General features: G+C 40.0%; 1 protein-coding gene across 2 annotated transcripts in view; it reads left to right on the top strand.

Moving 5' to 3' along the window:
• The window catches only part of PTH1R (parathyroid hormone 1 receptor), a 1,409,870-nt gene that overhangs the window by 923,680 nt on the left and 470,003 nt on the right, over positions 1-16,187 (top strand). The window lies entirely within an intron of this gene.

Genomic DNA, 16,187 nt, shown 5'->3' on the forward strand with positions numbered 1-16,187 from the left:
GTGCTTAATTTTACTGCTTGTAACTTTGTAACGTTTGCTACACGAGGATAGTGCAATTTCTCCATATTAAAATTTATTGTCTCAACTAACTGCAGAGTGGAGTTGATTCCTGACATTCATTTTTGTGCTTTACAGTCGGGAATTTGTTCTTGGTGTGGATCAAATGTGTACAGTTGACAGGTGCACCCCCCCCCCTCCATATACCCATACGAATGCAGTAACATATATGTTTGTATGGAAATAGCAGCATAGCATACATGGGCAGGGCTGTGCCAATACACATGAAAACATGTTGCCTGTCCACAATATGCAGGAGTCAATGAGCTATGTGTATGTGTGGTTAATACTGTCTGGATCTGGCCAGCACATTCTCCTGGCAGTCATCTTGTAGTGCCCTAGGTGCAGTTCTACCTTTGACAGGGCCATATGCAGATAAGTGAGGTGCCAACTGTTATGCATGTCAGTGAGACCCACTGCTCTGCCACCGCACAAGGCTTTTGTGAATATCAGTGCTTTGTGATACTGTTGCCAGTGGTCATTCTCAATAATCTTTTTTGTTATGTTTGCTATTACAAATAATGGACATGCCTGCACAGTTGAATGCACTCTGTACCCACACCCATAACTCCCAACCCCTGACAGCAAGATGCCTGGACAAGGGCAGAAATAAAAGTGGAACAAAGGCACAATGATAGGCATGTGTTGTAAAGCATAGAAAGGATGGAACCTCTAGCCAAACACCTGGGCAACACACAAGGATATGACATTTTAGGTTAGAAAGATACCACACAAGCAGGAGATCCACAGCCAGTATATCACCAGGTTGCTGGACTGTTTACACAGCTCTGTGTCATTACTTCACTGGCTCTAGCCGCACCTCACAAATGACCTTGTTGGGCAAGAATTTACATAGCTGCCCTCATAATATTGGTCTGTGCATCATACAACTAGTATTCCTCCGGTAAAGGATTGTGATGATCTGAGGATGTCTGGCACTAGGTAATGACACAATACATTGCAGTTTCAGACTACAGATATGTCAGAAAATGTTTGCTAAACAAAACAAGTACCCTGAGGAAAGTCCTGTGCACTCCTGGGAGGTATGGCTGTAGCACACAAAACCCTGGACTGGAGTGCACCTATCTCTGGAATGGAGTCCCACCCTAACTGTAGAAGGTCACACTGGGCGTGCTCCTACACTTAAAGAATCCCAGGACATGTTGGAACCCACATCGGAATATATGACTGTATTGTGTATATATGTCCTTGCATACAGACAGCTATGCACACCTCAACTGTCCCCACACACACATATCACACAGAATTACCCTCAGCTATCTGTAGGTGGCCCGTATGTGATATATCTGCATCTGCTGCGTGAGATACACGCGCACATATATATGGACAACAGATAACATACGTCAATCATACACACACATAGATGTGGGGAACTGAGAGACAGACAGTGATACAGAGAGAGACACAGGGGGACACAGACAGAGTGAGTCACACACATGGATACCCTGAATAGCATACAGTAATGTCCTGTTGTGGACAGTGGCATAACAGTTTTAACTAGTTGCACATGCCAGCATAAAAGGTGAGCCCCATTGTGTAACAGTACGGAGGATAAGGTTATAATATCACATCACCTGCCTGTGTGTGTGTGTGTGTGTGTGTGTGTGTGTGTGTGTGTGTGTGTGTGTGTGTGTGTGTGTGTGTGTGTGTGTGTGTGTGTGTGTGTGTGAATCTCCATAGGTCCAAGTATTAGGAGATTCTTCCCACTCAGTACACTTCGCATTGCCCTTCTTCACTAGATCCGCTGCTTTCATTCACCTTAGAAGTACCACTGGGCACCAATCATGACTATAAGCTCTGTAGTGGGTGCGATAACTGTGTAACACTATAATGCAAATAACTAGATAGATCAGGGTTCTATTCTCAATACTGACAGGTGTGTGTGTTTTTGACAGTTGTTTATGTGAGAGTGAATGAGTGTTTGTTTGTAGGTGAAATAGTTTTAGGCCATTCCCACCTGCAACGCTTCCCAGTGCCCCACTGTATCAGTCCTGCTGATGTCATTCCCCTTATTTGCACCTTTGGCTAATTGTCAGCCCACTGAACTCTGTAGTGTGTGTGTGATAACTCCATAACACCATAGTACAAATCACTACCTAAGCAATGGTTCTAATCTCAGATCAAGTAAATCAGTGTATGTATGTTTGTAAAAAGAAGCATTTAGATAAGTCTCCCACCCAGTGCCCTACTTTATCACTTCTGCTGAAGTCATTCTCCTTATGAGCACCTTTGGCCAGTTATCAGCACAGTAAGCTCTGTAGTGACTGTGATAACTGCATAAGGCAATAGCACAAATCACTCTCTAGACAGGGGTTCTAATCTCATATCTGGTGTATATTTGTAAAAAGTATTTTGATAAGTCTCTAACTCACTGCCCTACTTTATCCCTCTCACTAATGCTATTCCCCTTATCAGCACCTTTGTCCAGTTGTCAATCCACTAAGTGCTATGGAATGTGTGATAACTGCGTAACCCTATAGTACAAATTGCTAGATAAACAGAGGTTCTAATCGCAGATCTGACAAATGAGTGTGTGTATATGTTTGTCAGAAGTATTTTGATAAGTTTCCCACCCACTCCCCTTCTTTATCACTCCTGCTGACGTCATTCCTCTTATCGGCACCTTTGTCCAGTTGCTAGCACAGTAAGCTCTGTAGCTTGTGTGATAACTGTGTAACACTATAGTACAAATCACCAGCTGGACAGAGGTACTAATTTCAGACCTGGAAAATGTATGTGCATGTTTGTAAGAAGATGTATTTTGATAAGCCTCCCACCCACTGCCATACTTTATCACTTCTGCTGATGTCATTCCCCTTATCAGCACCTTTGTCAATGATCAGCCCAGTAAGCTGTGTAGCATGTCTGATAACTGTGTAACACAACAGTACCAATCATTAGCTAGACAGAAGTTCTAATCTCAGATCAGGCAAATGAATGTGTCTGTATGCTTGTAAGAAGTGTTTGATAAGTCTGCCACCCATTGGCATACTTTATCAGGCATGCTGATGTCATTCCCATTATCAGAACCTTTGGCCAGTTGTCAGCCTGGTACGCTCTGTAGCATGTGCAATAACTGTGTAACACTGTAGTACAACTAGACTGCAGTTCTATTCTCAGATCTGGCAAATGTGTGTGTGGGAGGGAAGTGTGTATGTTTGTAGGGGGAATTATTATGATAAATTTCCCACCCACTGGCATACTTTATCAATCCTGCTGATGTCATTCCCCTTATCAGCACATTTGACCAGTTATCAGTCCAGTAAGCTCTGTAGCATGCGATAACTGTGTAATATTATAGTATAAATAACTACACATGGGAACAGGTCCTGCCAGGGGTATGCAGTACTGCTCCCTGATGGTGAATGCTGTCTGCTGGATCCATGCTCCTGATGGGACTGGACAGGACCACGTGCCCATGGCCTGCTCCAGTGTGATGTAGACAGCAACCCCCGTTTGGTAGTGCTGGTGTCATTGTCACTACGGGAGTGTGGAAGGTGCACAACCCCATAGACTCTCAGCTGTTGTTGGTGCTGACCTATATCCACATGGCCGATGCCCATCTCCCACCACACACTGTAGCACAGACATGCCATGGTCGAGAACTGCCAAAGTCTCACCCCACCGTCTATTCATGCCCTCAGTATTTTGACATGTGGCCACAACAAGGTTATGTGTGTCGCCACATAAATCAGGAAGAGTTGCTTCCACCACTCTGAGTATTTGTCTGGTGTGGGGTTCACTACATGCCTGTGCATCAATGACAGCCCTAAACATGCACCTGGTGACTCCTGCTGTGGCACTTGTGACAGCTGCTTGATGAGCAGCGGCCCTTCTGCAAGCACCCCTGTCCATCCACATGTGTGGGACCTCACCTGCACTCTGGCTATGTCCAGTGTCTACACTCACATGTGCCATAGTCAGAACACTTATGTGTTCAATGCCACCACTGGCCAACTGTCCATCATCTGTGGCCACTGGTGATGGGGTATGTGTGGGCATTGTCACTGTGTGCAAGGATGGTGTGGACAGAGTGGGATGCCAACCAATGGCACAGATACAGCCACTGAAAACACCACCTGTACCTCACTATTCCTGTCATCATTGTCAGAGTTTGCAGAGATGATGACATCAATTTCCAAGAGGGTGGGACCCCGAACACTATCACCACCTCTGAGGGGAAGACAACATATGTACATTAATACCTGCACTTTGAGGTTGACTGGTAAATACACGCACACACATACACACACACACACACACACACACACACACACACACACACACACACACACACACACACACACACACACACACACACACACACACACACACACACACACACACACACACACACACACACACACACGCTTACAGGTGAGGCAGCACAAATCTGTTACACAGACCGCACATTACTCTACTACATTTTATGGGTATATATATATATATATATATATATATATATATATATATATATATATATATATATATATATATATATATCTATATATATTTTTTTATATATATATATATATATATATATATATATATATATATATATATATATGTGTGTGTGTGTGTGTGTGTGTGTGTGTGTGTGTATATTTTATGTGTATATTTTATATGTATATCACTATTTATATTATGTATATATTTGTCTATATACATACATATATATATATATGCATCTCCATACATATATACATATGTGTATATGTATAAATATGAAACCTGATTTAGTCTACATAATCTTTTCTATACTTTTGAATGAGCATATCAATTTTCCGTCTGTCCTCTGTGCAGATGGGATAACACCGGTGCTCAGGCTGAGAGCCCATGCCTGTGTTCATGTAGGATGCAGCCAGGAATGGTATCAGGACTGTGGAGATCTCTACGTGTTGCCTTTCAGAGGGCATTACAGACCTGCATACTGATCATGAAGGAGGGGGCAGTTGCTATGGGACACCCTTCATGTGGACTTTGCCCATTTTCCTTGCCTGTGCAGCGGACATTACGGAGGTGTGGGGGCTACAGCTTCACAGACAGTCGGTGGAAATACCTCACAGGACAAGACATGTGGAGACAGCCCAACCAATTGGGAAACAAAGCTCCAGAATTGGGTACAGATTATATGTCATTAGTGCTGTTATGCGTAGGGAGCGTTGCTAGATTTGGCAGGGTTCATCTGGACATGCATTTACTGGGTGACTTGAAATCTGACAGTAATATGTCTCTGACATACCTCTCAACGGGTATGTTGTCCACAGACTGGCCAGATGTTTGACTGTTATGCTTTGTCTGTTCCTCGAACAACATCTGTTTTTGTGGGATTGGTAGAATAATGTGAAGATTGAAATCAGTAACTGTTGACATCCATTGGTGTTCTAGATGTCATATCCTTCAGGGATGTTATGTTACAACAACAAGTGTAACACCAGCTACTGTTTCAGTTTGTATCAACATTATGTGTGATATGTCCCTATTTCCAGCCCCCTGTCCCACAAGTACATCATGCGTGTTCCAGATGTCCTACACTATGAGGTGCAGAGGTATTGTATATCATTAATTACCAACTGCACTCCGGTTATCATGCCAATGACCTGGCCAACTCCTGGCCATTGTATGCAGTGGTGGCCAGGATTATGGTTCCATACCCTGGTAATTCTATGGAAATCTGTACATATGATAGCTACATATGTCTGGCCATTGTGAACAAACTGCCTTTTTTTTCTATGTATAGTTTATTTCTGTATATATATGTATATATATATATATATATATATATATATATATATATACATATATGTATATATATATATATATATATATATATATATATATATATATACATATGTGTATATGTATAAATATGACCTGACTGATTCTACAGAATCTTTTCTCTGCTGTTGAATGAGCATATCAATTTTCTGTCTGTCCTCTGTGCAGATGGGATGATACTGGTGCTCAGGCTGTGGTTGACTACACTGCAGAATGGGTCTGAGAGCCCATGCCTGTGTTCATGTAGGATGCAGCCAAGAATGGTATCAGGCATATGAAGACCTCTATGTGTTGCCGTTGAGAGGGCATTACAGATTTACATCCTGATCATGAGGGAGGGGGGCAGGTACTGTACATGCACTTGAGTACCTATGTAGGGACAGGGGGGTGATGTTTACACTTCACCTATCTGCAGCCAGTTGCCTATATCCATGGCATATGTGTATGTGGTGTTATTGACCACCACTACAGAGCAGATATGTGTGCTGCTTCTGAAATTGCAGACACACGTCTGGAAGGCCTACTGATTGGCCATGGAGGATGTCTCCATTTTTCACTCAAAGACAGTCTTAGGGTACATCATCTGTGACCTTATTTGCTTGTGCAGAACAAGGTGACGTGGCATCCAGTGAAGCACCTGTTCCTTCTTGGCCCCTCCTGCGATTATTTCCATCTATGATAGTAGTTGTGTATTGCTGCTGTCCACCACAGATGTTCAACCTACCTTGAGGGGGTTGATGTTGTCCTGTCAGGTATTGCTGAGGCCATAAAGCTATGTAGGTGCCTACATAGTATTGTGGTGTGGGCCTGGACACTGCTGCTAGTTCCAACATATGAGACACCCTTCATGTGGGCTTTGCCCATTTTCCTTGCCTGTGCAGGGGACATTACGGAGGTGTGGGGGCTACAGCTTCACAGACAGTAGGTGGAAATACCTCACAGGACATGTGGAGACAGCCCAACAACGTGGGAGACAAAGCTCCAGAATTGGGTACAGATTGTATGTCATTAGTACTGTTATACACATGGAGGGTTGCTAGATTTGGTAGGGTTCATCTGGACATACATTTACGGGGTGACTTGAAATCTGACAGTGTTATGCCTCTGACATACCTCTCAACTGGTATGTTGTCTACAGACTGGCCAGATGTTTGACTATTATGCTTGGTCTGTTCCTCGAACAACATCTGTTTTTGTGGGGTTGGTAGAATAATGTGAAGATTGAAGTCAGTAACTGTTGACATCCATTGGTGTTCTAGATATCATATCCTTCAGGGATGTTATGTTACAACAACACATGTAACACCAGCTACTGTTTCACCTTGTAACAGCATTATGTGTGATATGTCCCTCTTTCCAGCCCCCTGTTCCAAAAGTACATCATGCGTGTTCCAGATGTTCTGCACTACGAGGTGCAGAGGTATGGTATATCATTAATTACCAACTGCACTCCAGTTATCATGCCAATGACCTGGCAGACTCCTGGCCATTGCATGCAGTGGTGGCCAGGATTATGGTTCTACACCCTGGTAATTCTATGGAAATCTGTACATATGACAGTTACGTATGTCTGACCATTGTGAACAGACTGCCAAGATTGTGTAGCAGTCTTGTGTGTAGATGTTTGTTGGGCTGGGTAGGGAGAGTAGCAGATGTGAGTTCCATGCATCCTTTACCTATTTGACTCTGCATGCTGCTACAACTGCTGGCAGTCTATCAGGTCTGCATGCTTGCAGAGGCTGACTGCGCAAAGTCCTGTAACACCTCAAGATTCCTAGTACACTGTGAATTGGGCCAGTATATGTCAGTGTAGTGTGTGACTGGTAATCAAGATATCTTTGTTCAGACAGTCATTCTACTCTAGAGTTCATTTTGGGTACTGGTATGTTGCTGTGACTGTGGTGCAAATTTTTCTGGGTGGACATTTTTGCACCACTCTCTTTTTACTACAGTTACATCCCAGTAGTGCATGATATATTTGAATATACATGGGTAATACCCTAGAGGTGATGCGGGGGAGTGTCATGTTGGTCTTACTGTGCTTCATAAGGTGCTGGGTGACATGTCTGACAGCAGTGAGAGGATTTTCATTCTGTTACTTCACTGCGGTCATACCTCTACACTGTCCAGAGGCCTAGACATTGTCCAGATGCATGGCTCATATGTTTGGTCTGTTCCCCAGACAGTTATTGTCCTTGGCTAATCAGTAGGATACTTTGGGGAATGCAGTCAGTAAATGCTAACATCCATAGGTGTTACTGACTTCATATCCCTCAGAAAAGATATGTTACAACAAAGCCAGTAACACCTACAACTGTCTACATTTATAACAGCAATATGTCCAATATACTCCTGTGTTTGGGCCTCTGTCTCCCAATTATGTCAGGCTTTGTCCAGATGTCATGCACTAAGAGGTTCAGAGGTATGTAGTATCATTACTTATTGCATTCATTCCTGCTACTATCCCAGTGATGTCATAGACCCCCAGACATGTAACAAAGAAGCGGCCATAGATATGAGTCCTGTGCCTATACATTCTGTAGGAAATTGTACATTTGAGAGATCTGTGTATTGCTGCCCATTGTTTAAAGACTGTCAGGACTGTGTAGCAGTGTAGTGTGTACATGTTATTTGGGCTGTGTAGGGAGAGGGTAGATTTGAGTGTCATGGGCCCTTTCTATCTGTGCATGCTGCCCTTGTTTCTGGTTTCCTATCGCCTCTATATATTTGTACATGCAGACCGTGACATGTCCCGTAACACCTCAGGATTCCCATTGTACTGTGACTTGGGGCAGTATATGCAGGGGTAATGTGTGAGTGGCAAACGTGATTTTGTTGCTCACACAGTCATTATACTGTAGTTTTCAGTTTGCTTACAGGTATGTCACTGTGACTTTGGTGCAATTCTTTCGGGGTATGCACTTTCACACCAGTGTTTGTTTTCCACTAGTGTTACATCCCTGTCGTGCCTGTTATATTTGCTAATGTATATGTACAGCCCCAGAGCTGGACTTGGGTAGTGTTATGTCAGTCTGATTGAAGTTTGGACATTGCTCGGTAGCTCAGTGTAGTTTCCCTAATGTTGTGTTATGTCCACATATTCATAGAATATCCAATTGTCTGGCCAATATCTTTGGTCTGGTCCCTATAACTGTTGTGTATTCCTGAAACATCAGTGGAATGATGTGGGGACTGAGGTCACTAACTAATGGGAAGCAATTGAGTCCTGGAATTGTGATATTTCAGTCGATATATGTTAGGACATACAGTGGTACTAAATCAACTTTCTCAGCTTATCTACTGACGCATTTTGGATATGTCACTATTTTCAGGCCTTTGTCCCCCCACTTTGTCAGCCTTGGTCCAGACTCATTGCACTAAGGGGTTCTGAGCATACCTCTCCACTGCCAGGATTTTCACAGAATGTCCAGATGTCTGGCCCATACTTCAGTTCCACAATTTATTTGTATTTATCTGGTAAATTACAGTGATGATCCAAGGATTTATGTCAGTAAATAATGACATAAGATTTCAGTTTCCATCCTCATATCCTTCAGTAATTGTCTGCTGAAATGCATCCTGTTGCTGTAGCAAATGTCTTCATTTGTAACAGCAACATTTGAAATATCATACCTATATGTGGCCCATCCCCCCTTTTACAGCCTTTGTACAGGTTTCTTGTACTAACAGGTTGAGAGGGATGGTTCTGAGGTATAACTGCACTGCATGTTATATACATACATACATATAGATATATATATATATATATTTTTTTTTTTCTTCCTTTATATTTTTATATATGTGTATCTATATTATAACTCTACTTATATATATATATATATATATATATATATATATATATATATATATATATATATATATATATCTGTGTGTGTGTGTGTGTGTGTGTGTGTGTGTGTCTGTATATATATATGTATATATATATATATATATATATATATATATATATATATATATATATATATATTTCTATATACAACACATTAATGATTCCACAAAGCTTTTCCCTAATGTTGTATGCCTCTATTGCATGATATGTTTGAAAAAGCAACATTAATTCCTGCAGCTCAGATGGTGTAGTGGTGCATATCTCTGACTATTGTGTTTAGGGTCATGGGTTCAACACTTAGCACTGATGTTTTTTTTTCACTAATGTTAAATGACCAGAATGCATGATATGTTTGTTAAAGCATTGCATGTTTTCACACCTCAGATAGTGTAGTGGCATTTTGCTGTGATTATAGAGGACAGCATCCTTGGTTCGATACTTGACAGGGCTTTCTATTTTGTTGTTGGGCAGAACAAGGTCTGATGGATACAGAGTGATGATGGTACATTTAAGCATATTATACTTATAATTTTATATTACAAAATAATATTTATATACTCATTAAAATTTTACATTTACCTTCCATGACATCCCCCTATGTGCTTTCATTAAATTATTTTCTTGTAAGACTATACTGTATGGGGCACTTGTGTTTATATGGGGGTTTCACATTTTTTCTACACTGACATCTCACTTTTGGAACTGCTACACTACCCTGGTTGACAAAAAAGTTGCTACATAATAAGTTGCCACATAATTTAAGTTTATTAATATAATTTTAACACTACTTTAACATAGGAAAAAAGGTTGCCTGTTTTGGGACTCAAGCCATGAACACCTGCCTGCAAAGTCATGACTCTAACCACTACACTATCTCAGCTTAGAAGTTGTATTTGTCTATTTGCATATAGCTCCTATGGGATGTTTAAGCTATGCTAAGCAGACAGCAATAATGTGTATTCCCACTTAGCTGCACTTAAACATTCCTTGGCTAGTGAAAAAAGTATATATTATTATTATATTATTAGGTTGTATGGGTGTGTATTGTGGTGTTCTGACAACTACTTGGGACTGCAATCATGAAACACTAGCATTCATTTGGGTTTCAGGCTTCTATCCTTCAATGACTCCTGCTAATACATATCCTGTTATCTACCAACTTTCTAAGTGTGTTAGGGCAATTTTTCAGGCATGTCCCAAATGTAGTATTTATTCCCCCCACCATTTGTGCCGTTGTTAACATGCACTGCTGTAAGGGGATAGTAGCATACATTTGCTTTCAGACTTCGACCCTTACATAATTCATGCTAATGCACGACTTGTTCTCTATCAACTTTCTATGTTTGTGGGGCTATATTTGTGCTTTTTCACTTTTGGGGGATTTATAACCTGTTATGTGTGCAATTGCACACATTTCCTGCTTTAGCAGGTTACAAAAGTGTCATACGGCACTTTAGCAATGCAGGGTATGTGTCACAGAACCTGTCACACACCCCCTGCATTGCTTTCTTGTTGCCGATTTTTATTTCAGTGTCCGCACACTGAAATGATAATTTTTTCATTTCAGTGTTCACAGACACTGAAATACAGGCATAATGTTAGAGCAAAGCTTTAATATTATACCTGTTCAGCTTAGAAAGTGCCATACAGCACTTTCTGAGTGTGGGGTGTGTTTAGTGAATATGCAAGGCACGCTGATGTTCTAAACAGACATGAAACACTCCATGCAAGAATAATCTTATTCTTGCATGGAGTTTCTTGAATTTGGGGGCTAATTTCTATTAATATCACTAAGAATCCTGGTACTCCATCTGCCTTCTTTGTTGCTTTGGCAGAATATTTGGTCCCATTTTTGTCATATGAAAAAATAATCCCTGGTTTCATTATAATTCTGTGATTGTTTCCCCCTCCTCCTTATATATGCACAACTTTGCATTCATAATGGTCTTATTCTATCCTAGGTCTCTCGACTTCTCCATGTTTTTCATTCTCCATCCCTTACTGACATATTCCCCACTCCTCAGCATTAAGAACACTGAGCATAGAAAGTAAGAACTAGAATTTGTAGGTAGTCAACCAGGGAGAGTAAGCAGAATTTTACCTTGATGGTATTTCCCCTGTTGGCTAGCAAATATAATGCTGAGCTCAGCTTCTCTTCATGGCCATGCTTTTAAACATCAGCTATTGTGAGCTACAGTTTTGCTTGGAAAGCTTATGCCCCATGCTCACGTTCTACATGAAGCATGTGACTGGTGTGTAATTGCCCCATGCTTCATATTCTCACATGGATCATGTGACTGGGGTATAATTGCCCCATGCCTCACATTGTATATTTATTTTATTATTTATTTATATGTTTATTTATGTATTTATTTATTTATTTGACATTTCTTTCCCGGGAAAGTCCAACTGGACCAGAAAGTGGAAGCCCGGGGAGAAAAGCTCCACAATCAGAATATTTCAAACATCAAATGTAGATATTTTAAATCACAAATATGTGAGGAAAAATTCAGTAGTCATATTATTTGTTACATAGATTAGTATGTGATCAATGAGACCTGAGACAATTCTAATAAGATATTTAAAGAGATATCAGAGATTACATGATTAAAGACAGTGAGGTAAAAATGGAGAGATGTCTTAGTATGAGAGAGGTGTTCATATTATGGTTATAGAAGGAAGAAGGATGGAGAGAAGGAGATTATAAGAAGAGTGCAGGTAGGGGTTCTTCAGGTAGCTTACGTGAGCATGGAGGAAAGAGGCAGAGGAAAGATCTGCAAAGATTAATTAAATAATGTTAGGTAGTGGGGGGAAACAAAAGGAGTGGAGTAGGAGGCTGGAGAGGATTGTAAGTGTGATCTAGGTTGAAAGGGGTGAGTGAAGTATAGTGAGTAAGTTCAGCCAGGATTGGCACAGGAGCAGGTCCAAGATTCTGTAAGGTATTCTTTTAGGGAGCATTTAAAGGTTGGTAGGTAGCAAGAGTTCTGGTAGTTAGAGGTAAGGAGTTCCTTTTTTTGCTAATGAGAATGAGTATATTCTTTGTCCAAGGGACTTATTTGCTTTATTTTTGGTGAGAAGTTGTTTGTCTTCTGATCTAAGCATTCTTTTTGCACAGTATATGTTGATTAAAGGGGTAAGAGCTGGGCAAGCTAATGGTTTGTGTTTAATTGTATGTATTGTTATAAGTTGAATGTAGGAGAGGTGGTGGGGGAGTTCCAGCCAGCTAAGAGTATGCAGAGCTTTACAGTGATGGATAAAGGAGGATGAGTTAGTAGCAAACTTGGCAATTTTGATGTAGCAGCTTTCAAGTTTGTTTTTATGGAGGATTGTAAATTAGTTACAATTGCTGCTCCATAGAGTAGGGAGGGCAGTAGGTAGGCTTTGGATTGGATAATTTTTGTGGGCGTGCTCAGAAAATGATTGTTTATGTATAGCATGCCTAGTACTGGTGGATTTTCTTGATATTGCTTTCGATGTAGACATCAAATTTGAGATCATCATCTATTATGACTCCTAATAGTTTGGAACAGTGGACTAACTTGACTTCACAGCCATTTGCCAAAAATACTTTGAAAGAAGCATGTGAATGGGGTCTAATTGCCCCATGCCTTACATTCTTACATGAAACATGTGACTGTGGTATAACTCCCCAGCTGTCCCTGGGGGATGGCTGCTAATCCACACACCACGTATGGGAGAGCTGATACTGGCCACTCACATCCACCCATACCTGGTTATCTTCTCAAATGCCTAGGGAACTCTGGTCATAGTACGGGCTTTAATCCTCTAGCATTGAACTAGATTTATTATTCGCCAATCTTTTTCATTAAATTTAAACTTCCTTTCACCTTTGTGTCTTCTGCAAAAGTATATATTCCCCGCAGATCACATGCTCTCTCACTTGTGTGGTATACAAGGCTACTGTTCTTCAGTCACAGATAAGTATTGTATCCTACATGTCCAGTAGAGAGCAATGCACAAAACATTCAGAAGAAACATTTTTATGCTTTAGTTTAGTAGAATCAAAATGTTGACTCACTATACCTGAAGACTCTCCTGAATTAATTTCATCTAAATCATATATTAAAGAGATTTAGTCCATTTGTTTGATGTTAGTCACAATGAGAGGCACTTCATCAAGAAAGAGACATTGATTTGTTATGTAACTTGTACATCTCATAGGAACCTTCCAGTACACGCTAAACCAAGGAGCCCAACTCATTGATTAATGCAAGTCATCAAGTAAGTAATAAGCCATTTTTGCAGAGTGCTGGGCCTCTGCACACACATCTATCATTCATTTATTTACTTGCTTAATTTATTTGTATTATTTTTAACAACCAGATAAATAGACTGTTTGACAGACCTTATCAGCCACAACCCAGGCAATAAGATGCAAGACACAAGCAGAAAATTATATTAAGGATAACTACTATACAGAGTTGTACATAAAACAGTAACAAAACACAGACAATACATTTGTATGTTATTTACAATTATATATGCAAGTGATATTACTTAAGGTATGTATAATTCTCCTCAATTAATCACCTGAAAGACTGCATCACCAGTACTTCCTTCTATGTATGCATATGATATATGAGACTGTACAGTTATGGAGAAAGGAAGTCACAAGTTTGTATGTATGAATTCTTCCCCTCTGTCCAAGGCGGCACAAACTGAAAAGATGTATCACATTAGATATGTGTGACATTTGACCAGAGGTAATTAGTCATCTTATGTACTTATTTATTTCATTATTTATTTATACTTTCTTATCTGAGTTTGCCCCACTGGGTAGAATACATTTACAAAAACTCCTAAAAGAAAACAGAAATCATTACACACACATATGCACACACACACACTTATATATATATATATATATATATATATATAAATAAATATGGGTCTAGGACAGTCTACCGAAAGACTGTTTCACAAGAAAGTGAAACGGGCTGTCACAGTTTCATGAAAGCACTTTTTATCGAAAAAAGTGCTTTCGCGAAACATTTGTAAAATACAGGGAATCGGGGGGAAGTAGTAGTGGGTGAGATTGGACTACAGTGGAGATAAGAGAATATTCTCTTTTCCCCACTGTAGTGTGATCTCGGAGTGAGAATATAAAAGTAGGGGGGTGTGGGGGGTGAACATGGTGTGTGTGTTTTTTGTGTGTGTGTGTGTGTGTGTGTGTGTGTGTGTGTGTGTGTGTGTGTGTGTGTGTGTGTTACCTTCCATTTACCGAAAATGCTTTTTTGGTGAAAGCAGTTTTGGTAAACGGTGTTCGGTACGGTTGGATTCAGACAGTTGGTCTTTTGATCAGCTGTCCTAGATCCATATATATATATATATATATATATATATATATATATATATGTATATATATATATATATATATATATATATATATATTTGTGTGTGTGTGTGTGTGTGTGCGCACGTTTCTTATATGAGTCTAAAAATTAAAACAATTCGAATAGCAAAGATCCAAATCCACTTTACATCAAATCAGAGTGACTTTAGGAAAAAAAACAAAATACATTTTTTCAAGTGAGGGCAAGCTCCTTGCACCCCTCACATACCTTGCAAATTATATATACCAACTGTTAGATCGCACTACAGTGAGGGTCAAGACAAATTGCCCAATCCGCAGTGTACCGCAATCTCACACTGAAAAATAATACCTGGTATGTGTGATCATAATATTTTCACCTGTATTGGCTTTTTTTTGCATTTATAAAGTCAAGACTAGATTGGTTGAAAGGAGCCCATGCAGCTCTCTCTCTCTCTCTCTCTCTATATATATATATATATATATATATATATATATATATATATATATGGGTCTACTGTAAAAGCCGAAAATCCACTTGTTCAAAAACGAACAGTGGATTCTCGGTTATGCGAAAGTGCACTTAAGCGAAAGTGCACTTACACAAACTTCGGTTCAACAAATCGTTAAGGAACACAGCTGCCAAAGCACGCTACAGTGGGGAAAGGGAATTTACGTGTTTAAAAAGAACAACGCGAATAAGAAAAAACTCACTTTAATGAATGAACAAAGCTTTCGGGAATAACCCACTCTAGTGCGATCTCAGAGTTGGTATATTTAAGTAGGGGGGGTGTGGTGGCTTGCCTCCCTGCAAAAACAATGTTTTTATGTTCTTTATCGGTCTGTTCAACTGATGTTTGTCGAAGTGCACTTTCGCTTAAGTGCGCTTTCGCTTAACAGTGGGTCTACTGTTTATTTTTGAAAAAGTGAATTTTCGATTATATACAGTAGACCCATATATATATATATATATATATATATATATATATATATATATATATATATATATATATATATATATATATACATATAATGGTATCATTGAGGTAGTAGAAAAAAGCTTGTACAGCTTATTGAAAATCAGATGATGACACAACATGACACAGTTTTTCTATGTGAGATTGCAAACGGTGGGCAGTGGGGAGTTTG

This window comes from Protopterus annectens, chromosome 3.part0 (assembly GCF_019279795.1).
Source record: "Protopterus annectens isolate FY-2018-M chromosome 3.part0, PAN1.0, whole genome shotgun sequence".
NCBI classification, from domain to species: Eukaryota; Metazoa; Chordata; order Ceratodontiformes; family Protopteridae; genus Protopterus; species Protopterus annectens.